Source organism: Mizuhopecten yessoensis, unplaced genomic scaffold, assembly GCF_002113885.1.
Source record: "Mizuhopecten yessoensis strain PY_sf001 unplaced genomic scaffold, ASM211388v2 scaffold8657, whole genome shotgun sequence".
NCBI classification, from domain to species: domain Eukaryota; kingdom Metazoa; phylum Mollusca; class Bivalvia; order Pectinida; family Pectinidae; genus Mizuhopecten; species Mizuhopecten yessoensis.
Genome location: NW_018407656.1, coordinates 635407 through 659384, shown reverse-complemented (window position 1 = coordinate 659384; position 23978 = coordinate 635407). Strand labels below are relative to the sequence as shown.

The 23978-nt window shown below is 38.8% G+C and overlaps 1 protein-coding gene across 1 annotated transcript in view; it reads left to right on the top strand.

Annotated features, from left to right (window-relative positions):
- LOC110456324 (opioid-binding protein/cell adhesion molecule homolog) overlaps positions 1 to 23978 on the top strand; it is a 145347-nt gene that overhangs the window by 65364 nt on the left and 56005 nt on the right. The gene's annotated exons all lie outside the window — the stretch shown is intronic.

The following is a 23978-nucleotide window of genomic DNA, read 5'->3' as shown; positions in this document are numbered from 1 at the left end:
ATTGAATATATGCCTACTAGCACGCGGAAGCCATCTGACCCAAATAATTGGACTATAAATGTTTCGTTGATTGATAATTGGTTATCAAGTAGGCGTTTTTATTGTGATTTGTAACTAAACGATATCATTTCCAAACACGTTCTACTCAGTTCCAAAGCATCGCATCAACTGATAGAGTAATTCGTATCGAACGCACTCTTGGTTGATATTTTCACACACAAGAGTGTCCCAAAGGGAGGTAATTATAGGCCCAAACTAGTCATCAATTTCACAAGCTTCTACACCCTTGAATGGTTAGGCACTAAGCCTGTAATACGATGCTGGTTTGTCCATATATGTCGAGATGCATCGAAAAAAGAACAGGAAATGAACGTCAAATATATTTCTTTCGAAGAAATCAGATTTCTGATACTAAATCTGAATCAAAAATATACAGGGACAATGGAAAGAGAAACGAGAAATCAGCCAGATTTTGGTTTGGTTTATTTGAAGGCTAAGCTAACAAATTATGGTTTGTCGGTTTAGGTTCTCGTAAATCATCCGTGTTGTCATATCCATTCCGAAAACAATTCCGTCTCCACCATTTCTGTAAACGGAAAATGTGCTACATGTACATTGTACATTGTGTTAAGGGTACATGTCCGAAATTTAGCAAGAATATATTTATAACATCATTAAAGGACAATGTATTGTCGTTTTAATTATAATAAGATCTTATTGTTATATTTGCATTTAATTGTTTCGAATTGCTAAACCGCCTTTACAGGTCGGAGCCTTAGAAAAGACTTTACCTGAGATTAATGTTGGACACCTCTGCAGTGTTAGGGATTTGCTTTTGTGTCCTTTTCTTGGGAATACAACAGCGCTCACAATAGGTCTACTGCAGGCATTGGAACTTTTGGGATACTCTTTCTAAATGCTATATTTGCTTCATCACCTGGCAATACCTTGCTTTTGACCTTTTTGTTAAACGTTCCCCCGAGCTAGGTACATGTAGTTCTGGGTTCTGTCCCCTGACTGAGTAAACACAAACTCCTGAAAGCAGATACTTACCGCTCCCTGCTTCGTGTTCAGCATTAAGGTCTAGTTTGCCCCTAATCGTACCATGTGATCAAGTGGTGGAGTGTCATGCTACCGATTCCAACATCATCATCATCATCATCATCATCATCATCGTCATCGTGTCCCAGTGGTGAAATGGTATTTTTCTGTGTCCAGGTTATGACATTTTGAAAATGTTAAGTACCAGAGATTATGTGTCATGCTACCGTGTTCAGGTTATGGCATTGTGAAAATGTAAAGTCCCAGAGATAAAGTGTCATGTTTCTGCGTACATGTTATGACATTGTGAAAACATAAAGTCCCAGAGATAAAGTGTCATGTTTCTGCGTACATGTTATGACATTGTGAAAACATAAAGTCCCAGATATAAAGTGTCATGTTTCTGCATTCATGTTATGACATTGTGAGTACGTTAAGCTCCCGAACAATTAAATTTGTTAAACTGCTCTTATGTACGAGCAGATGTAGAGGTATATGTACTTTCGAAGTGACCGTTAAAACTGTTCATTTCAGTTTATAAAAGAAGACCAAATGACGTCACGAAGCAAAAAAAGCCAGTACATCAAATCCAATTAAATGTATTTGAATGTCTTCCAACTGCAAGAATACAGGAGACAAGTTGGTCGAAATACTCATGCAATTTGAAAAAAATATTGACAACGATCAGGAATTACGTGGATTTCTTTTAAGGAATGATTTTTATTTTTTCAACATTTATGAGGTCATAACAACAATGGGTTTATGGACATATTGAATGAATCGCGTTAGCGATTCAAGTAAAATATGTCCAAAAACCCATTGTTGTTATCACGTCATAAATGTTGAAAAAATAAATATCATTCCTTATATTTCCATTGACGAATCCTTTCAGTGGATCGATATAACAACGAATAAAACAAATAAACAGGGATTGTTCCTGCTTATACATGGGTGCAACGCAGTGGCGAGAACAGTGTTTTTCGCGGGCAAATGTGACACTATCGTGAGAGATCTTAGCAACCGTCAACAACAATAACACAACAAAATGTAGTTCCATATTCAATGTTTATTTGTAGCACAGGACACGTGAATACGTGGATATTTCACAAAGCACAGTTCAATAATATTTTAAGATGTAAGAATTAAGCATCTAGGTCGGTCGTTCCGAGAGAGTAGTTTTTGTAGTGTATTACTACGCAGTGTGGTCAGGTTACTATCAGTTCCCACGTGCTGAGATTCTATGAACACCAGTGTTATGCATTTATGAGTGTAATTTTTGTCAATGGGTCTAAGCATACAGAATGTAAATATTTACTTGTAACAACAGTTTAGAATAAACTTCCATTTGATTTGACTAAAGGAACATGAATTGAACGAGAGAGAAAAGCATACGTGAAGTATAGTCACACCTTGTACTGAGACAAAATGGAGGTTTTTTAAGGTAAAATTACATTATTCTTTTGAAAATTACCCTGAACAAACATCGTTTATAGGCATCATGGACAGACATTTCTCTTTTTGAAAACTATGTAATCAATTAGTCTCGACAGGATATATAAGCTGATATCTTGTAAAACATGTAATGTCAACTACATGCTGATCCGTTAGGTCAACCTCATCTATAAAAATGCATCGTCCCTTTTCCAACCCTCGCTCCAAACAGACTGTTCAATGTACAAAAATAAAAAGTCTGATTTTGAAGACAGAACATGTTCCGAGTGAATTAACCTGCTGTTGCACATTGCCACTCGGAACTCCTCGGTTGGGTCGTTCCTCTCACGCTAACCTCGGACGTGATCAGATGACGAAGTATAGTCCCCTAGAAGAGGCGGCCATTTTGATATTCTTTGACAGAAGACGCAAGAATATTGATGTTGACTATGATTGAGCGTAGCGGAGTCACCCGAGGTTCGCCGATTGGCACATTGCAGCGACTAATTGATTTTGTTTGTTGCTACATTGTAACTCCCGAGAGACAAACAAAGAACGGAATTACTCTTAAATCACTCCAAAATGCATTTGTATAGAATTGATTCGAATTTAAATGCATATACATTTGCATTTTGAAAATTTATGCGGCAGACTTTTTTAACCATGCTTATATGAATGTGATAAACCAATCGAATTTTTTTTCAATATCTTAAAACCATGCCGTATATTTACAAATATGGATCTGTTACCAGTTAATACAAAGTGTATTACGTTTTACCAGACTTTTTAAACAAATGTTTTCTGTAAGATCTACGTATCAAACGGATATTTCGGAAATTCCCTAGGAAGATAATTGTTTTTTATATGTTTTGTTTTTAATCTAAATGAATAATTGATCTTATAGGAGTCGATTTGTGTTTCTTTTCTATCAATGTTGTTTAAAGAAAGTCGTATATTTTCGAGTCTAGACAGCCACTATCTAAAATAAAGGAGAGACGTCCATTTTGTATAAAATCTTTGCAATCATTTATTAATGACATGTACTAGTGGTACTTACAGCGATGTCAACTTAATAACGATTCCGCTGATGGAGATGGCGTTTTTATCTAGCTTAAACAATGTGATATAATTACTCTCAGCGGAGGAATATAATTCAGTACAGCGGCTCGCACGCATCATTCCGCGGTCCTATTTGTCTTTATCTTTCTATTTTCTAAGAAATCGACATTACGGTACATTAGACTAGACCTGACAATATACATGTACACAACCCAAAAATTTGAAATTTCTTGTGAGCTTGTTGCATGTGGTTTTATCGCTCCAAAGCCTAATCACTGATTAGTCCGGCGGAAGAATCTCCGGTGCGTTTGATTCGATCTCTCCTATTTCAAGAAATGTAACAATATACCAATCGATTGCATCACGCTGATCAAACACGGGAAGGCGGTTCCCTGTCAACATTAAATTCCTTACACCTATACTTATTTGTCACTTTCGTTTAGAAAAAAACCCATCCTATTTGAGTTAAGTACCGCAAAGCACAGAACTATACATTGGAGAAATCAGCTAAATCAATTTAATACATGGTTTTATTTCCTACATTTACAATGGAACCTTCATAATCCGGATAATCCCGAAATATCAACATACGTAGATAGCGCTCGATATTCCGGATAAACTCGATACATGCCCATACTTATCTATATATACAGCAGAATCTGGATAGCCCGTAAATACTTCAATATATATACACTGAACGCTCGATAATCCGAAATGAAATCTGGATAATGCCTATGCATCCACATAAATGTATACAGTGGAACCTCGATAATCCGATTTTTTCCTATACACATTGTGCATTTACACATACAGTGGATACTCGATAATCCGATAATCTACATATACGATGGAGCTTCGATACTCCAGATAAACCCTACACATCTGTATTCACCGACGATAATACAGTGCAATCTTGATAATCCCTAAACAACTACACATAAACAGCGAAACCTCGAAAGTCCCGATAGACCATATTCATCTACATGTGTTTTGTTTATCATGATTTTATCACGAAATCCAAAATACTCGGACTAAAGGGGCTCTGTTATTTGTGGTTTTACGCTTTCCCGACAGCTAAGATCATATGACGCCATTTAGTTCATATATCATGACAGCTACTTGTAAAATGATATGATGATACATTAGCTAAAGTCACCTATATTGTGTGTCAATTTGTAGTTTAAAAGAGAGAAACGAATCAATTAAAAATATATTCATTAAATACTGATTTTTTATAAATCCCCCAGAGTTCTGTTACAGAGATAGCCCAGCATCCCCCAGTGTTCTGTTATAGGGATAGCCAAGCATCCCCCAGTGTTCTGTTATAGGGATAGCCCAGCATCCCCCAGTGTTCTGTAACAGAGATAGCCCGGCATCCCCCAGTGTTCTGTTATAGGGATTGCCCAGCATCCCCCAGTGTTCTGTTATAGCGATAGCCCTGCATCCCCCAGTGTTCTGTTATAGGGATAGCCCAGCATCCCCCAGAGTTCTGTTATACAGGATATCCCAGCATCCCCCAGTGTTCTGTTACAGGGATAGCCCAGCATCCCCCAGTGTTCTGTTATAGCGATAGCCCTGCATCCCCCAGGGTTCTGTTATAGGGATAGCCCAGCATCCCCCAGAGTTCTGTTATACAGGATATCCAAGCATCCCCCAGAGTTCTGTTAAAGGGATAGCCCAGCATCCCCCAGTGTTCTGTTATAGGAATAGCCCAGCATCCCCCATTGTTCTGTTACAGGGATAGCCCAGCATCCCCTGGTGTTCTGTTATAGGGATAGCCCAGCATCCCCCAGTGTTCTGTTATAGGGATAGCCAAGCATCCCCCAGTGTTCTGTTCCAGGGATAGCCCAGTATCCCCAAGTGTTCTGTTATAGGGATAGCCCAGCATCCCCCAGTGTTCTGTTATAAGGATAGCCAAGCATCCCCCAGTGTTCTGTTACAGGGATAGCCTAGTATCCCCAAGTGTTCTGTTATAGGGATAGCCCAGCATCCCCCAGTGTTCTGTTACAGGGATAGCCCAGCGCCCCCCAGTGTTCTGTTACAGGGATAGCCCAGCATCCCCGGATAGCCAAGCATCCCCCAGTGTTCTGTTATAGGGATAGACCAGCATCCCCCAGTGTTCTGTTACAGGGCTAGCCCAGCATCCCCCAGTGTTCTGTTACATGGATATCCCAGCATCCCCCAGTGTTCTGTTACAGGGCTAGCCCAGCATCCCCCAGTGTTCTGTTATCGGGATAGCCCAGCATCCCCCAGTGTTCTGGTACAGAGATAGCCCAGCATCCCCCAGTGTTATGTTACAGGATAGGGATTGCCCAGCATCCCCCAGTGTTCTGTTATAGCGATAGCCCTGCATCCCCCAGTGTTCTGTTACAGAGATAGCCACGCATTCCCCAGTGTTCTGGAATAGGGATAGCCCAGCATCCCCCAGTGTTATGTTACAGGGATAGCCGAGCATCCCCCAGTGTTGTGTTAAAGGGATAGCCCAGCATCCCCCAGTGTTCAGTTATGGGGATAGCCCAGCATCCCCCAGTGTTCTGCTACAGGGATAGCCCAGCATCCCCCAGTGTACTGTTTTAGGGATATCCCAGCGTCCCCCAGTGTTCTGTTACAGGGATAGCCCAGCGTTCCCCAGTGTTCTGTTACAGGGATAGCCCAGCGTTCCCCAGTGTTCTGTTACAGGGATAGCCCAGCGCCCCCCAGTGTTCTGTTACAGGGATAGCCCAGCCTCCCCCAGTGTTCTGTTATAAGGATAGCCAAGAATCCCCCAGTGTTCTGTTACAGGGATAGCCCAGCGTTCCCCAGTGTTCTGTTACAGGGATAGCCCAGCGTTCCCCAGTGTTCTGTTACAGGGATAGCCCAGCGTTCCCCAGTGTTCTGTTACAGGGATAGCCCAGCGCCCCCCAGTGTTCTGTTACAGGGATAGCCCAGCGTTCCCCAGTGTTCTGTTACAGGGATAGCCCAGCGTTCCCCAGTGTTCTGTTACAGGGATAGCCCAGCGTTCCCCAGTGTTCTGTTACAGGGATAGCCCAGCGTTCCCCAGTGTTCTGTTACAGGGATAGCCCAGCGTTCCCCAGTGTTCTGTTACAGGGATAGCCCAGCCTCCCCCAGTGTTCTGTTATAAGGATAGCCAAGCATACCCCAGTGTTCTGTTACAGGGATAGCCTAGCATCCCCCAGTGTTCTGTTACAGGGATAGTCCAGCATCCCCCAGTGTTCTGTTACAGGGCTAGCCCAGCATCCCCCAGTGTTCTGTTATATGGATAGCCCAGCATCCCCCAGTGTTCTGTTCTAGGTATAGTCCAGCATCCCCCAGTGTTCTGTTACAGGGCTAGCCCAGCATCCCCCAGTGTTCTGTTATCGGGATAGCCCAGCATCCCCCAGTGTTCTGGTACAGAGATAGCCCAGCATCCCCCAGTGTTATGTTACAGGGATAGCCCAGCACCCCCCAGTGTTCTGTTATAGGGATAGCCCTGCATCCCCCAGTGTTCTGTTATAGGGATAGACCAGCATCCCCCAGTGTTCTGTTACAGGGCTAGCCCAGCATCCCCCAGTGTTCTGTTACAGGGATAGTCCAGCATCCCCCAGTGTTCTGTTAAAGGGATATCCCAGCATCCCCCAGTGTTCTGTTATAGGTATAGCCCAGCATCCCCCCGTGTTCTGTTACAGTGATAGCCCAGCATCCCCCAGTGTTCTGTTACAGGGCTAGCCCAGCATCCCCCAGTGTTCTGTTATAAGGATAGCCAAGCATCCCCCAGTGTTCTGTTACAGGGATGGCCCAGCATCCCCCAGTGTTCTGTTACAGCGATAGCCCAGCATCCCCCAGTGTTCTGTTATATGGATAGCCCAGCATCCCCCAGTGTTCTGTTCTAGGTATAGTCCAGCATCCCCCAGTGTTCTGTTACAGGGCTAGCCCAGCATCCCCCAGTGTTCTGTTATAAGTGTTCTGTTATAGGGATAGCCCAGCATCCCCCAGTGTATGACTTAATCGTGTAATATCAACATATAATTTTGCTCATTAGTAGTTGAACGTGTTAAAATATGCGTTTTTATCAGAACATTTAAAGCCCTCTCTAGCATGATATTTCGAAACAGTATATTGATCAAATTTCGGTGATGTGATCATCACTCTTCCCGTGATACATGTATTGTCGAAATTCATCTTCANTTTTTTTTTTGGTTTTTTTTTTTTTTTTTTTTTTTTTTTTTTACGTATGAAAGGAAATTCGTGGTTTAAATGCTTCAAAAATGCGTATTATCAATATCTTGCTTATCATCCATCCTGAATTGACGTCGACTTATCCTGGGGTCAGTACAGTGAAACCTGTTTCAACTGAACACCGCAACGACTATTTTTATTATCGAGTTTCTGATACCACAAGCTTAGGTTACTTATGTAAATGTTTGTTTGTGACTTTAGGCCCATTTTAACTTAAATCTTAAAATATAACGTTCGAATCATATTTTCTAAATTTCCTTTTCAAGTTTGAAGAAATTTCAAAAACAAACATGAAACTCTGACTTTTGGTGAATTCGAAATTAGAGTTTTTAGAGGCTAAGTTTATATCTGGACAAATATCTGGTTTATACAAGTTTTCCGAATATATAAATATTAGTAGGTAATCAAAAATGGTAGTAGTTGTATCACGTGCTTGGGACGATATTTCAGTGTGATAGCACTATATACTGTATCTTTGTCTGTATACATGTAGAACTAGATTAGAAGATCCGAAGTCTTGAAGAGTGCATTCAATCCTAGAAATTCTAATTGGCGTACACTGCTCTCGACCAATCCGATTCACAGACAAACATACAGTGTTTGCATGTCTCGTATACATTATCCAGCATGCAGCACGCTCTTTAGTAATATTTTACACTTCCGGTTTGTCGACTAATCACCGCTATCGATAGACGGGTCTGAAAATAACGAAACAAAACCCAAGCAATTTATAAAATTAATGGCCTATCCAGTACAAGAATTAAACGTATCGACTCTTAGCACCCTGTGCCGAGGGGGTCACAAACTTGTCGGAGATAGGGAGATGGGCAAGATTGTTGATACTTCCAATCCCAAAAATACAACATTACAGAGAAAATATAGACTTCCCGATAGACAATTTACACCATTACCATATTTTGATGTAATTTTAAATCTGAGATATCCCGCACCGTGTTGCTAAGCTTATCTACATGTAATCCTCAGTGTGTGTCCCTGTTGTTATTTCAGTATGTGTGTATGCTTTCTTTGTAAATTAAACATCAAAACGTATATCGCTATTTTGGAGCCCTGATATCCGTGACAGGTGGACTGTATTAAGTAAAAATCATTATCACAAACGTGTCTGTTCATGCTATTGGTTATTTCACATGTCTTATACTACTCACCATATTCTGGACCGACCTACATCCACCCGGCACGCGCGATATCCGTTTAACTTCCAGTATTAGTGTTTTTTTTATTTAAGGTGCATAGAAAGCGGTCATATTAAACATGAAAAACTAATTTGTTTTATGTCTTACTGCTAATAATTTTGATAATTCATGTTTAGAGCAGTATTTGAAAGGTGGTTATAATGACTATTTCAATACCCTACTCCATATTAGCCCTCGACCTATATCAGCCCTCACACATGATAAGTGCACGTGTTCGGATTGAACAGAGGATATAACGATGATGTTTGTTGACGATAATCCATTGCGGTTCCAAAACGTTAATCCGTTTTTCCCAAGATGTATCAGGATCCTTGTAATTTCCCGAATTTAGTTTAATTTTTTGATATTGTCCGCGTTTACGATAATCCTTAATTTCTTCGATAAAATATATTGGGATTAACGATTCTCTATTTTAGATGGCTCGATTATCGGAGTCGAAATCATCTATTACCCCTTACGGGTGTCAGAACTCCACATATATCAGCAAGTAAAGATGATATCGATAAACCTGTTTGTCATTCATCAAGTTTTCCAAAGTGATTGACGGGTAATTTTTGCTGTATAGCGTATTTCTAAAAATAATTTTAATAAAACCCAGTTATTTATAACGTTAATAAATCTTTCAACTGTCCCATCCCGTACCACGCGCAAGTTGACAAAGCGTATAGGTCTCAAAATCCGTCCCGGGTATGAACAATTGGTTTTTAGTGTTCGCAACACACGACAGTTAAGAGTTTCTCTCTGTGTCATAAATACCGAGAAAAGGACTTAACCATCGTGAAGAGATTCTTATCTTGTAGCGAAAATGGGCTTGAGCCGGTTGCTAAGCCTTCCCTAATAGCAGCTGAGGCTGGATGTATGAGGAACCCACCTAGTTCTCATTTCAATAAACTTGGCTCCGATAAGGCAATGTGACAGTGCGGCAACAGGAGCCAGAAAATGAAACATCTACATCTATCACATTCAGCACAGAAGCTGATGTAGCGTTGTCTGCTGAAGCCTCCCACAGCGTTCATTACGGAAAAAAATAAAAACCCAACGTTAAAACGCCATAATGGGTTGATTCGACACTAGAGGGAAATAAACATGAATACAGCCCTATCTTATCTCCACTTCTGTTCAAACCCAGTGTTCACGGGATGAATTATGTTCAATAGTCTTCGCGAGCACACTGAGGAATCCCGTCCCTTGTCCGATGATATGGCGAGAGCCCCACTCAAAATTGTTTTGATTTCTCCTTTTAGTCTAAGCATTTGTTGGTAATCTCCTTGGAGACAAACGATCGTACGATTCTTTCCAGATCTAACGTTATTTGGTTGCATAGGCAAGTCTGTTCTGAACGTGTTCCTGTAACGGACGTTATCCGGTTATTTCGAGTTTCATTAATACAGTAAAACCTCGGGACACTGCCAACACCTATCAAGCTGTATATTGGCATTATAAAGGGGTTTGTCAATACATCAATCTCTTCGCATGCATCATTGAATTGCGGCGAAAAAAAAGGAGAAAATGGGGAAATATTGGCATTACGCGAAGGATCTAATAAAATGAGAACCATTGTATCAAAATTTTACTGTATAGTGACAAATGAGTGGCATTTTATCGAAGTTTTACTTTATAGTGATAAACGGGGCACAACGTCAATGTTAGCTTTAAAGTGACAAACCTTGCAGGATATCACATAGATGTTTTAAAGAAAAAAAAGCGGGAATTAAATCTAGGTTTGACTGCAAAATGAAAAGTTTCTGAAGCATGTCAAATTAAAAGAATATAAACGTTCTTGGACTTAATTGGACAAAATAACTTAAAGAGGTTGTAAACAAATCTTTTTCCCAAGAATCCCCTTTGAATTTGGCATATAAATTTTGTACAGACTTTGATAGGATTTTTGTTTTTTGTCTCATGCTCAAATGGTCGTCTGTTCGCCGTATAAAACGCTGTAAAATGAAATCAAGCAATCTCGTATTAATGGTGAATTTTTTTGTTTAACCTCAGATGACTGCTGATAATTTGATTTAAAGTCGATTTGATAAAATATTAACAGCCCAACAACACAATAAGGCCATACAAGGCCACGCGGTAGTTTTAGCAGACAATCAGCACAATTAGGTCATACAGGGTCACACGCCACGGCAGTTTTAACAGTAAATCAATGCAACACAATAAGGTCATGCCGAGTCACACTGTTCCCCTAAGGGCCTATTAACACTGTAAGGTCACAAAGGACCACAAGGTAGTCTTACCAGCCCAGCTTATGTCAAACAGGACCACACGATTGTCTTTAAGGGTCACGAACAGAGTCAGGCCACTCAAGGCCACACAGTAGTACTAGTCTTAACGGCTCCTCGGTATATCTAATGTCACACAGGGCCACACGGTAGTCTTAAAGGTCCATCAACACAATAAGGTCTTAACGGGCCATCAACCCAATACGGTCATACAGGGCCACACGGTAGTCTTAAAGGTCCATCAACACAATAAGGTCATGGGGTCACACGGTAGATTGAACGACCCAAAAACATTACAAGTCAAACAGGACCACACGGTAGTGTTAACGTTCCGTGCCCAGACATGCTTCTTTGACAATGTATTTCAATTGAAAGCATGAAATGTCATGATTCACACATAAATCATTTCGAGAGGACCTACCTATAAAGATACCCCCAACATTCACCGTGATCATTTGACGAAAATAAACGTGTTTACCTACACATTTTCTTTCCGTCAAAAACTTAAGTCCCAATTAATGTCGATAAAGTCAAGTTAAATGACACACTGTCTTAACTGGCCAAATGATCCAGTCCCCTTGATGTCGGTAAAGGCAGGTTTCGTCTTTCCGAGTCAGTTCCAAAATATTTGTATCAGTTGCGGGATAACGACTATTTCTTTATAAAATCAAGACTATTGAACTTATATGTGCGAATGTACTTTATTTATGAAGCGCATATCATTTCTCATGTATTCGCCCGCTAATGATAACGAGAGATATTTTGTGTTATTGAAGTCCAAGAGTACAATGCAGCGTCAATGAGCCAGATGTCATTCAACAATCCTTACCAACTTTCATCAGATAAAATTACGAAAATCTTTCTAGCGTTTTGGAGATATTCAGAATTGTAGAAACATCAACTGGTATTGGCCCAGCTTAGCCGTAAAATGATACGAAACTAATGGCAATGGAGTCAATATTCGCTCAGCATCAGGAAACTACCGTTCTCTTGATATTCGTCTTATAATACACTAAAAATCAAAAATACTACCGAGCCGGACATTAGATTTTCATCAAGTAAGAACATTATATGAATCTATTTTTTTTAGATTGAATTGTTTCCTTTTTATTGTTGTCTTGAAAATACATGTAGCAATTTGGGGAGTGTTTCGTCTTTAGATACTGAAACACTCAACTGCACGTATCTGATTGTCCTTTGATTTCACTTAGAAGTATAGATTCCAATTCGCAGATTATCTTGAGATTTGTCGTAATCAGTATAGACAGTGTTTTCCCCGAGGGTCGGTTTACTGTCTCTGCCACAAACTTTGGAGTCCTAATTGACTTAAGGAAGCAATTGTAACAGTGAGCGCCACTCTCCTTAATGATAACGGGCATCCGCGCAGTCACAAGGTCACGGTGCCGCGTCGGCGTTAACGAGAAAATAATCCCCCAAACTATGAATGGTTCTGGCTTCTATAGAATTATAACGTTTTCGGTTTTTTAAACTTCGTGTGGCTTTTGTTCAGTACACTGCATAAAACAATACCTACGTAGCGTACCACACCCTGTCAGTGACTAAAACAAATAAAGATAACCTTGCCGTTTGCTGCTCTTGGAATGTTACGCGGACAACACATCTTCCCAAACATTATCGTTTTCGGGCTCAAAAAAACACGTTATCTTCAATGACAGTCAGTCCAACAAAAGTACATATATCAATCTTTGACTGGTCAATTTACGTTATGAAACAACAGGTATTCCCAAACTAGTACCGCTTTCGGGTTAAAAAAACCTCTCGTATCGGCCTCCGTCGCAGTAATTCCAACAGGTATAAAGTAACCTCTTTCTGATTAATTTACAACAGAGAGACTTTTTTCGATGTTACAACGCTGTAAATGAATATAATCATTTCGTTTTTATTTTGCATATCGTGTCGAAGTTTTTTCATTGACTCACCGTTAAAATTCGACTTATATTCTAACTACATGCTCTTTTGAGTAGACAATACGATATTTGCTTCTATTTCTTAAAGTGACTATTCATGAGAAGAACAATCAATTATGTGACTTTTCATGATAAGAACAACCAATCAACGTTGGAAAATACGTATTTAGCTTTGATACAAACATCATAGCGACCTCCATACCATTTTGTTGTGACAGTCAATATGAATTTTACTCTATTTATCTATTGTATAGCGGGAAATTTTCGCCGCAGTTCAACATTCGCCCTTTTCACCCTCCCCAATGAGGGCGATACTATCATAACAGCGAATATTAGTACGCAACATATGTACAATATATAGTATGAACATGTGAAGGGCGAAATTAACACTGGGTGAACATGGAATTTATCGGCAATGGGCGAAATTAACACTGGGTGAACATGGAATTTATCGGCAATGGGCGAAATTAACACTGGGTGAACATGGAATTTATCGGCAATGGGCGAAATTAACACTGGGTGAACATGGAATTTATCGGCAATGGGCGAAATTAACACTGGGTGAACATGGAATTTATCGGCAATGGGCGAAATTAACACTGGGTGAACATGGAATTTATCGGCAATGGGCGAAATTAACACTGGGTGAACATGGAATTTATCGGCAATGGGCGAAATTAACACTGGGTGAACATGGAATTTATCGGCAATGGGCGAAATCAACACTGGGTGAACATGGAATTTATCGGCAATGGGCGAAATTAACACTGGGTGAACATGGATGTCATCGGCAATGGGCGAATATTTGACTTGGCGAAAGTTTCCCTGTATAAAGAACACTGTATATATATGGTATTACATACATACTGAAAATTCACTTTAACTGTCTCAGCTCTGTTGATTACCTGCCTAAAGTAGGTATAAGTAAACTGTTGACCGCTCGCTGCACGGTAAACCATTTGAGGTTTCTTGGACTGTCCCTGACTGTTGAACCGTCCAGCCATCGGGTCTAAAGAACACACGTGTACGGTTTTAGCGTTGGCTTTAAAATGCCAGTGTCATCCTGGTTTTTTTTTACCTTTTACTAAATATCTATCATTATGCAAATCTAGGAGATTTCATGATCCATAAGAAAAGATAAAGTGATTAAGCGCCAAATTGTGTAAGGTTAAGCTCGCTTTGTACCATAGGACACTTGTAGACACGTTTATAAGATATGTACGTTGTCCCCTTTTATCTCTGTTGAATTTGTTCCACCGAATAGTACACAGTAGCACATGTAAACGCAATTGTCTTAACTCTCCGTTAAAAGTATTGCGTTTACAGTATGTTTTGATCAACGATGCAGATCCAAACTTTAGAAAATGTACTTCTGTCAGTTGTCAGAGAGTTGGTGGTGTGTAAGTTTGAGTGATGTGTATCCGATATCTAAACACAGGCACGCACTACAGTACCGCATATGGCTGTGCACTGAACATCGAACTGGTTCTGTTGACGAAATTTGTTTATTATTTTGTACTTTTTATCTCCAATGAAGAAAATGGCAACGGAGTTTTTACTTCGTACCATATGATCAACCATCAACACATTTTTCCCAGAAGAGGTACTTGCTATTTCGAGATTTCGAGTGCAAACAGAAAACAGATTATCCGGTATTCTTTTTCTGTTTACGACCGAGTTGCCAAATTTTAGATATCTGAAGCACACTGAGTACGTTGGCAAGCGATCAGGCTACATGTCAGAAGACGATTTTGTATGACCATACTAACATGTACATGTAATACCCGTTCAAACAGAGATGGCGAACGCTCTTCCTGTCTATAAAGGCGTCCACTGTAGGTATTAAGTTGTTTGGAAGTATCGCTAATGGTTTTTGACAGAGTTACAACACATATATTACAAAAATATTGCTTCACAATGACGATTAAAATTACTTTCTTTTTTTGTGGAGCATTGTACATGAAAAACTTGTCTTGGTATACAAAATGTTGTATTTATAATTAAATCCACCGTCGGCAACCTAAACGTCATTTCCGGGATTTGATAGAAGACACATTGTCGGATTCCACATGTGCGGTAGGAAATGTTAGAGTGGGGCACTTGGTTTCCCTTCCAGATTATGGTACAGTTGGGTATTTATTTAGTATCAACTTCATTTCAACAACAATTAATAAAAATGAAACAGGGGGTCTTAATGTTGGAGAAAACCAGAGTACCAAGAGAAGCCCAAGTGGTACGGCAAGTGACCCAATACCTTTCCATGTCCGATTGTGGAATCGATTCCGGCCGTCTTAGTGAAGTGCGAGTGCTCTATCCACTGCGCCATCTGTTTGTTTTATCTCTTTTTCTTCATAAGAAAATTAAATCCGCAAGACATGATGTATTTTGCGGAAACGATTTCTCGAATTTAATGTCGTGCAGCTAATAAAATCTTTAATTCATAGCTTCAATTTTTGAAAGCGGTACGAGCCTCCTTAACTTACCAGTACATCGTTATATATGTACATCTATGATCGGTCCTACTGCTGGATATATACTGATGATGGTATGGTTTCTCATTGTTAAAACTTGTTCATACCTAGGTATTGTCTACAATTACATAAATAAAAGTGAAATATCTTCTTTCTAGAATAAACTAATAAAGCACCACCCTTTCTCCGCGTCTTTGTAAGGAAACTACTTCTTTGACACGTAATCAAATCACCAAAACTGTAAACCAAATCTACACTGGATTCTAAAAGAACCTGTCACACTTGATTTCGAACTTATTTTTAAATTATAAAAGTGCATACATGTACATGACCATATTGTCAAAAAGGTTTTTTATAGTGCGAGGGGTGGCTGCGTAAAACAAAGTAAATTCTATATCAGATCAGACAGTTGTTTCTGACATTTTAAAAGCCCGACACAGGTTTCTTATGCTTGAAAGAAATATTCTATTTAAGGATAGGTACAACCATGTACCTAAATGTGACAGGTATTTCCTTTACTAAAGAGTTCCATATTAAGAAACATATTGAATTGTTGACACATTTAAAAGGTTACACGAGAACGTTTTTATGGATACACGTAACAATCCTAATGGAACGTTTTGAAGGGAGATATCTCGATCAAACGTTGAAGGGAGATAATTCTATCATAAATCGAAGATATAAGGTGGTTTACATCCTTAAGGGAGATAACTCTAACACAAACCACAAGTTGCATATTAGTAGCATACAGCCTTAACGGATATACATGTATCTCTAACATAAACCACGTGTCTAATGTGTAAACAAGCAGAATTATTGAAGGGAAATAACTCTCCGACGCGAAAAGGTGTTCGGGGAGATAATTCTATAACAAAAACCACATGTGCAATGTAATAAATCGCATACATCTATAAGGGAGATAACTCTACAACAGAATTCACAAGTTGTCGTTTCCCCATTTTTTCTGGACTAGCGACAGCTGAATCTGTTTTGGTTCAGTTACGTTTCATATAAGTAGTTATTATAATTAACTAATATTAAGAAGTGCTTTATGCTTTCAATTTGGTATTTTTCACCCGAAATATCTACTTTGTATCGAAATTTACCGAAAACACTCGAAAAACAGCAAAATCAATTCATATTTAATTTGGAAAAGATAAATTGTGGAATCAATGCTGCTACTGCTCAATTTTCTTTTTTCGGTTCATCAAAAAAAAAAAAATCTGCACCAACATACTGATGTTTCACGAACTGCACTCATTTTAATTTCCTACTTTTTTAACGAACCCACATGAAGCTACTTTAGAATCACGGAAAACCGTATCGTTCATTTAAAACCAGTTACTCTGTCGGTTCCCCCTCGGTATTTTCCAGAGCAATTTATGTCCATGTACGCACATTGATGCACGCTTGTTTACCATGCGTCAAAATCACACTGATCTCATTTTTTTTGTTCATGGTCTCTGAGATTCTTGATAAAAAGGAAGGTGGCTGTACGTTTGTTACCGCGTGAAACAATTTTAGGGGCACTGATTAAAAATCGATGAGACAGATACACGTGCTTTGAGTACGAAACATTGTCGCCCATGCGTCCTGCTCAGCGAGCAATCCTGGAGCTCGCTTCATTAGTTGATTACAAGAACCGCAGAGACTATTTGCTCCGTTCCTGCTGCATGGAAATGAAATTTGTAGATTTTTGATTTGACGGTGAGTTGTCCTCATCGGCAGCCGAGATGGAACTTCTTTTTTTTTATTTACGTTTTTATTGTTGGAGTGTTCATTTGAGGTAAATAAACGGTGTCTATTTGTGTTCGAATCGCGCATGTTAAACTCAGAATTACATGGACACATATTTTAAGGGACCAATCCCTGTAATAAGTATTATATATCACATCAACTAAAGGATCTTATTTTTTTTACTAACATAAGAATAGTTTTTGTTAAAAAACATGACATCGAGCTTGATGTCAAAGATAGGAGACGATAATCACCACTGTAAAATGTGTTTTCATATTTTTCTAGTTTTATTTTAGAACTTTTGGCAAGGGAAGATCTATAAGAAATTTGATATAAAGTTGGCGGCTCTGAAACGGGAAAACTTAATATCCAATACTCAAGTTCGATAAAACATTTCCAAAAATAAATCATATGTAGGTACGTACATGTATAAACATGTTCACTTGCTAGTTTTCCTCTCTGCAATCAACATCATATCTTCATCATCGTAGAAGGACTCTTTTGCAAACAAGGAAATCTGACGGAAGAAACGGATGCTAATTCAGATCGAATTTAGTTCAACAACTATCATAATAATTTAATTTTAATTAAATTTTATTGAGATTCGATATTTCCTGCGAACATCTCACGATGGACGACAAACGAAAAAGAGCGTTAGAACAACACCGACCAGTGACTGGTTGAGCGGTCAATTAAAGAGTTTCTGTGACGTGGATTTGCTTGAATGACACTCGGAACCAGTTGGCATGATTACAACAAAAACCGGGACTTTAGTAGAATTCCAATGACAATCTGATAACTCTAATACATTCAAAGAACCCTATGGCGGACACTGAGATCTGATTGCCAGTCTTGTCATGTGTTTGTTAGTTTACAGACAGTCAATATCAAACAACCTCTTGATGTTATAAGAGAGATCGATTGTTTTGTCGTAAAGCCGATACATACATCTTTGTTACCGACGACACTTGCTAAACGGCAGCATATACTACAGACGTGCTTAGGAACAGATAGAGTTACGTTCGAGTCGTGATAAGTGTTTTACTGCGATAATTTTTCCCATAAAGCCGAGAATCTCGCACGTGCTGCTGACCCACAATGAAACTTGCCTAATGGTTTACTATAAATAACCCTCGTTCATCGAATATGTACAAAAAGAGACTCCGATAACACAGATATTTACGTTACCGTTCAAACAGTTAAATTTCTATATTTTGGATTGAGAAACAGAGGTTAACAAACGGATGATGGTTGATATCAAGTTTATCTAACTCGAGTTAGTTAATTTTTCGAATTGGACTGTATAAAGACTAGAGGTATACCCATATGCCTTTTACAATTTAAAAATTAACTAACGAGAGTAAGATAAGCTTGCTAATCGACCATCACGAGGTCAGGGACCCTTCTACCTCACCAATATGATATTACATATGTATATATAGAAAACCAGATCGTGGAAGCAAATGCCATTAACTAACGCCTCACAATAGATGATGACGTCACAATACATTGTTACTTGACGTTATAATTAAAAGATTGACAAATGAAAATAGCATCCAGGGTGTAAAGAAATACAAGTGCTATAGGGGTTTATCGAATGAGTCGGGAGTGATGAAGGAAACCTATAGTCGTTGTGGGTGAAAATATATTTTCAAACACTTGGATTCGGAGAAGTTATGAGTCCTATGAGAGTTCATTCTTTTACATGCAGCGCAGTTTATCAATTTTCATAAGTTTTATATTAAATTTGTATTTGAAATTTCTTTTGCGAATCTACGGCGAGCTAACATTTAAGTTTTGGTGCAGGTTTAATATATTTTGTGTTTATTTTGTACGCATGCTATTTTAAGTAAAATGTACTTCGTGTACGTTCAAAGACATTAACAAACTTACAGTGTTCCTAGCATGAAGTTCATGAGGTCACACAACAAGGTACAGTTAACGAACATAGCATGCAGCGGAAACCCGATTTGATTTTTCTTAATTTTCTCCAAGCAAAAACGATTCCACCTTCGTGGCGAGAGAACGTTCACCAGACGTGAGATATACGCACTGTAGTGATTTTTTGAAAACTTTAATTTGTTAAATGATATGAGGCGCGTCCTTTAATAAAATGAATAATTTAGATAACATTTTTCAGCTTAAGGTACACGCGCACTAAACTGCACGGGGCATGTTACAGACTGTAGTCTGCAAATATACGTAAAAACACTGTAGGTCGGGAAGGGTTGTAACGGAGAGGTCAGGCAGACAATCTGTTAAGGTGGCTGAAATGGGGTTGGAAGGTGTTGGAGACACAGGTACGCCTGGAGAAAGGCATCCTAGACGATTAATTCAGATCCAATTTAATTTCTTATGCCAGACACGTTGTAGTACATGTACGTGCAATTGGAGATCTCCAGTTTAAAAGGCGTGCAATTCTTGCGGACTTTCAGTACGATCGTCGCCTTCCTTAAATTTTTTTTTTTTTTTTTAAATCAGGTAAAATCATCTCCATCAATCTACTTCAGATTTGAAATAAAAGAGAGTAAATAATCCATTTACTAAATTGAGACACAAGTGTAGTTTCTTAAGACCCACACAGGGCAAGTCTTGTCGAAAGTCATGTTTGTACCTGCACACTGTAGATATCCATGTATGTTTCTCACTAGAGTGTCTAGTGAACGTTTTAACAACAAAAAGCGTATTATGTTTTATAATTGAATGCCATAACTGTGGGGTTTAGTTAAGGGCTTCTTTTGTTCGACACACATACGATTTTTTCGACACATGCATCACTTCATCAAATTAAGTTGATTATGTTTTTATGTTTTGTGTCTTTGTTTATATTGTAAATATTCTGATTGGTATCAAGCAAATTGTAAATGAAAGACGGAAAAGGGCTAGATAGTTGGAATAACCTGTGTCTGAATTACACAGTGTGTTCCGGTCACAGTGTGACGGGTGTACTACGCGATATTGTCTTTTTGTCCTTTTCCCAGAAAAAAGTCGTGAAAAATACACGAACTTTCGATAATATACAAAAAAAATATGCCCTTACGTGACTAAGGAGATAAAACCGCGAAAATGAAAACGCATTTTTTTTTATTTTGAACAAATTCGCGAAATTTATATAACATTGTAGGAGTGAAATGGTTGATCGATTTACTCATATCCTAATATTAAACACCCTCGTTACGTTATAGAAAATATTCTCTATAATCTTGACGGCTATAGTTCGAAGCGAATTTTAATTGTTATATTTTCAAGAAAATATTCAAAGAGAGGGAAAATGGCCTTAAAATATCGTTTTGAATGACCGGCAACGAGTTCACAATCTACATAAATTGACACCAATTCTCCTAAATGATCTCAATAGTACATAGATACAGGATTTACATGTACATGTTTCTACACATGCGCAAAGAGGTACATGTGTAAGTCAACCTTATACGTCTAGTCGGTCTTCACTTTTTCTCACAAGAAACAGCATTAAACCGTTAGCGGACTATTCCAGTCCTAATTTTTGAAGAAGCAAGGATGGGATCGAGTTATAAGCCCATTGGCGGCTCTTTATGGTCCCGTCTTCCCAGTCACGATGGCAGTCGTTAGTGACAATTTACTGAAATGTGTGATGTTTTTTCAAAAATGTTTTATGTCGAAATAGCCTTATACATGTATGTTTATACATTTATGGACAAAGACATAAAGAATTTGAGAAATCCCAAGGTCATTTCTCTGTTTATCTGTTATTTATTTTTCGATTTTCTCTCTCAAACCCGCAAAAAATGGAAGTGTTCAACAATTCATATTCAAATAATGAGTCGCCTATGCAGCCTACATGTATCTTGAAATCCATTTCAAATTCATTTCAAAATACATTTCTTCCATTAGTTGCTCGTACATTAGCGCTGCAACCTATACAAGAATAAAAAAAAATCGTTAGACCTTGATTGCAATCTGTGTCATTTTGACGCTTCTCCCGCCCAACGTACATAAACACAATGAGACCACTGTGGAAAACATTCACGTGACGTCCCATGGATATCGTTTCCACTGGCGATACAGACCCATTATTAACGTAAATTTTGAGAAGGTTTTTTCAAGGTCACTAATTACTATAAATTTGGAATGTAGATATAAAAGTATACGTTAAAACGAACTTCTTTTAACAGTCGGTGTTAAACGCAAATCGGTTACATCCAAAAACATTAAACCGAATAGACTTACATTTGACTCAGAGTATATTGGTATTCAACTGCTTTGAAAATGTTCGCATACAGGAAGATTTTGTGAAAGACATAAATGATTCCAACGTCCGACTTATAAACAAAAAACGGTACCGGATTTCAAAGGTCCGGATAACAAAATCCGGATGTAGTTTCGACTAGTCGGTCATATGTTGATGGCACGAAAGACCTGGTGCGGTCGAGATTTACCCCCGGGCTGATCTTCACACCGACGCCCAAGATTGGATTCTGTTTTTCAGCTGTCTGGCTGTCACTCCACCAGCGTGGCTAATAAGTCTATACATCGCTCGTCAATATGTCCCGTAGGAGATGTAATTGCTACAGAATTGACAAATACACGAAGAAACAGGTTCGTGCACCAAAATATATAGACATATTCAAAGGGTCGCCGTAGGCTCGTGCCATGCTTTATTATATTCAGATAGAAAATAACTCGCTACATTCATGAGGGTAAAAGTTTAACATACGTCTGTTTTGGACCTGTGGTTTTGAATGTGGTTATATCTGAAAGTTGATATATTTTTGAGAGAATTATGTTTCGAGACACAAAAAAATAAACGCCATCAAGGCCAGAGGCAATGAAACAAAAATCAATATAGCGAAGCTTGGGGAATACTTAAACACAACTGTAATCTCTAATTATCGGCGATAAAATTAGTAGAAGAAAATATATTTGCGAATTTTAGACAATATAGTATGTGACATTAATGCCTTTCTGTTCGCTTGAAAAGCAATTGCAAAATAGCATTCTTCCAAACAAGATTAAGCCTGCAACTCATAAATATCGACAGCACAATAAAAAAACGGCATCTCAACAATTGTTCCATGTATATACCTTATGATAAAACGTATCCCCTCATTAGCTGTTTGCCGAGCAACTTTGATGACTTCTATAAGAAAGAGTTCCAATGAAATGCCCGTATGATAGGTGTGTCATTCATTAGGCTTACATGCTTTGAGGATCGTTAAACATAATCGGCGGACTATATATATATGTAGTTTAGATAATGCTAGCTTGATATGTTCGACATAATATGTTCACAGAAAGCAATTAAGTAAACAATAACATCTATCGTTTCATCCTTATATTCAATTATTTGCCTTTGTAGAAATACAACTGTCACGTTCCTTGAAATTTGAAAAGACGAAAAAAAATTCAATTATAAAGAACATCTTATGGAGATGTTTGGATATGTCTTTGTTTGATCATTTAAGTTCAATAAACTCATTTCCTCAGTGAATCTTACGTAATTTTACCTCGGGAAAAATTGACGATGCGCTGCACATAAAATGTTTTCCTAGCCTTAGAATTTAAACTTCTCTTTCCCACCATTTCCTCCTCGAATCCCTCCTGCTTTCCTGAAAATCATTTCTTTCCTTGAAGTTCCCTCCTAATTCCCTCCTTGATTTCATCACTTCCCCCATGATTCACGTCTCTTTCTTACGTCTCTATTACCTTCCTCAAGTTTCCTCCTAATTCTTTCCTTGATTACATCCTTCTTCAATGATTCCCTTCTTTTTCTTGCGTTTTCATTTTCTTCCTCAAGTTCGCTCCTAATTCCTTCTTTGATTTCATCATTTCCTCACTGATTCACTTCCCTTTCTAGAACCTCCTATTTCTTTTTCTCTCTCAAAAGCTCTCGTTCTTCGGTTCCCTTCTCTTTTCTGTAACGTTTTTTCTCCATCCTCAAGTTTGCTTCCGATTCCTTCTACAGTTTCAATCCCAACCCCCACTTTTGCACATGTCTCCTCCGATCGAAAGATGATTGAGACGCCATATTTTATTGTTTCCCGAACATCATAATGTTCATTACTATTTTGTTATGACGTCATAGGTATAACCATTATGACGCAACGTCTGCGAAGGGTAAGCAAAAAACAGGCAAAACTTATTAACATACAAATATAGGATGAAGCAGTGAGGTGATTACTTCCGGTAGATCACGTGGTCATAATTTGTACGTGGCCTTATGATATTGAATTTGGATTCCTCAAAAGATTCGGTTAATGTAATGCAATTCCAACATGTCTGCCATAACGGTGTATCATATGCATTGTAATGGGAAACAAATGTCCTCACATACATTACCACTATCAAACTAATTAGATTTCTCTCGTTGAGCACTTTGTCTACCGTACACGAGTAACTGGCCACCCTCCTCCATTGCGGGAACAGATTGTCCGATGACGCATGCGCAGTATCACCTCTCCAGTGCCAAATTCGTATGTAAGGTTTATGCGTCGCCCCCGTTGGCGCTAAAAGGTTCACGTATACATTAGGGGTGATTATTGTTCGTCTACGTATGTAAACCAGATGTGGAAAATCTATGTTTCTATCAAGTAGATGTCCGCGTACATAAGTCGCCAGCTCTGTCTCTGTAATGGCGGGCATGGTTTTGTCGCTAATGACAGGCGAGTATGTCGG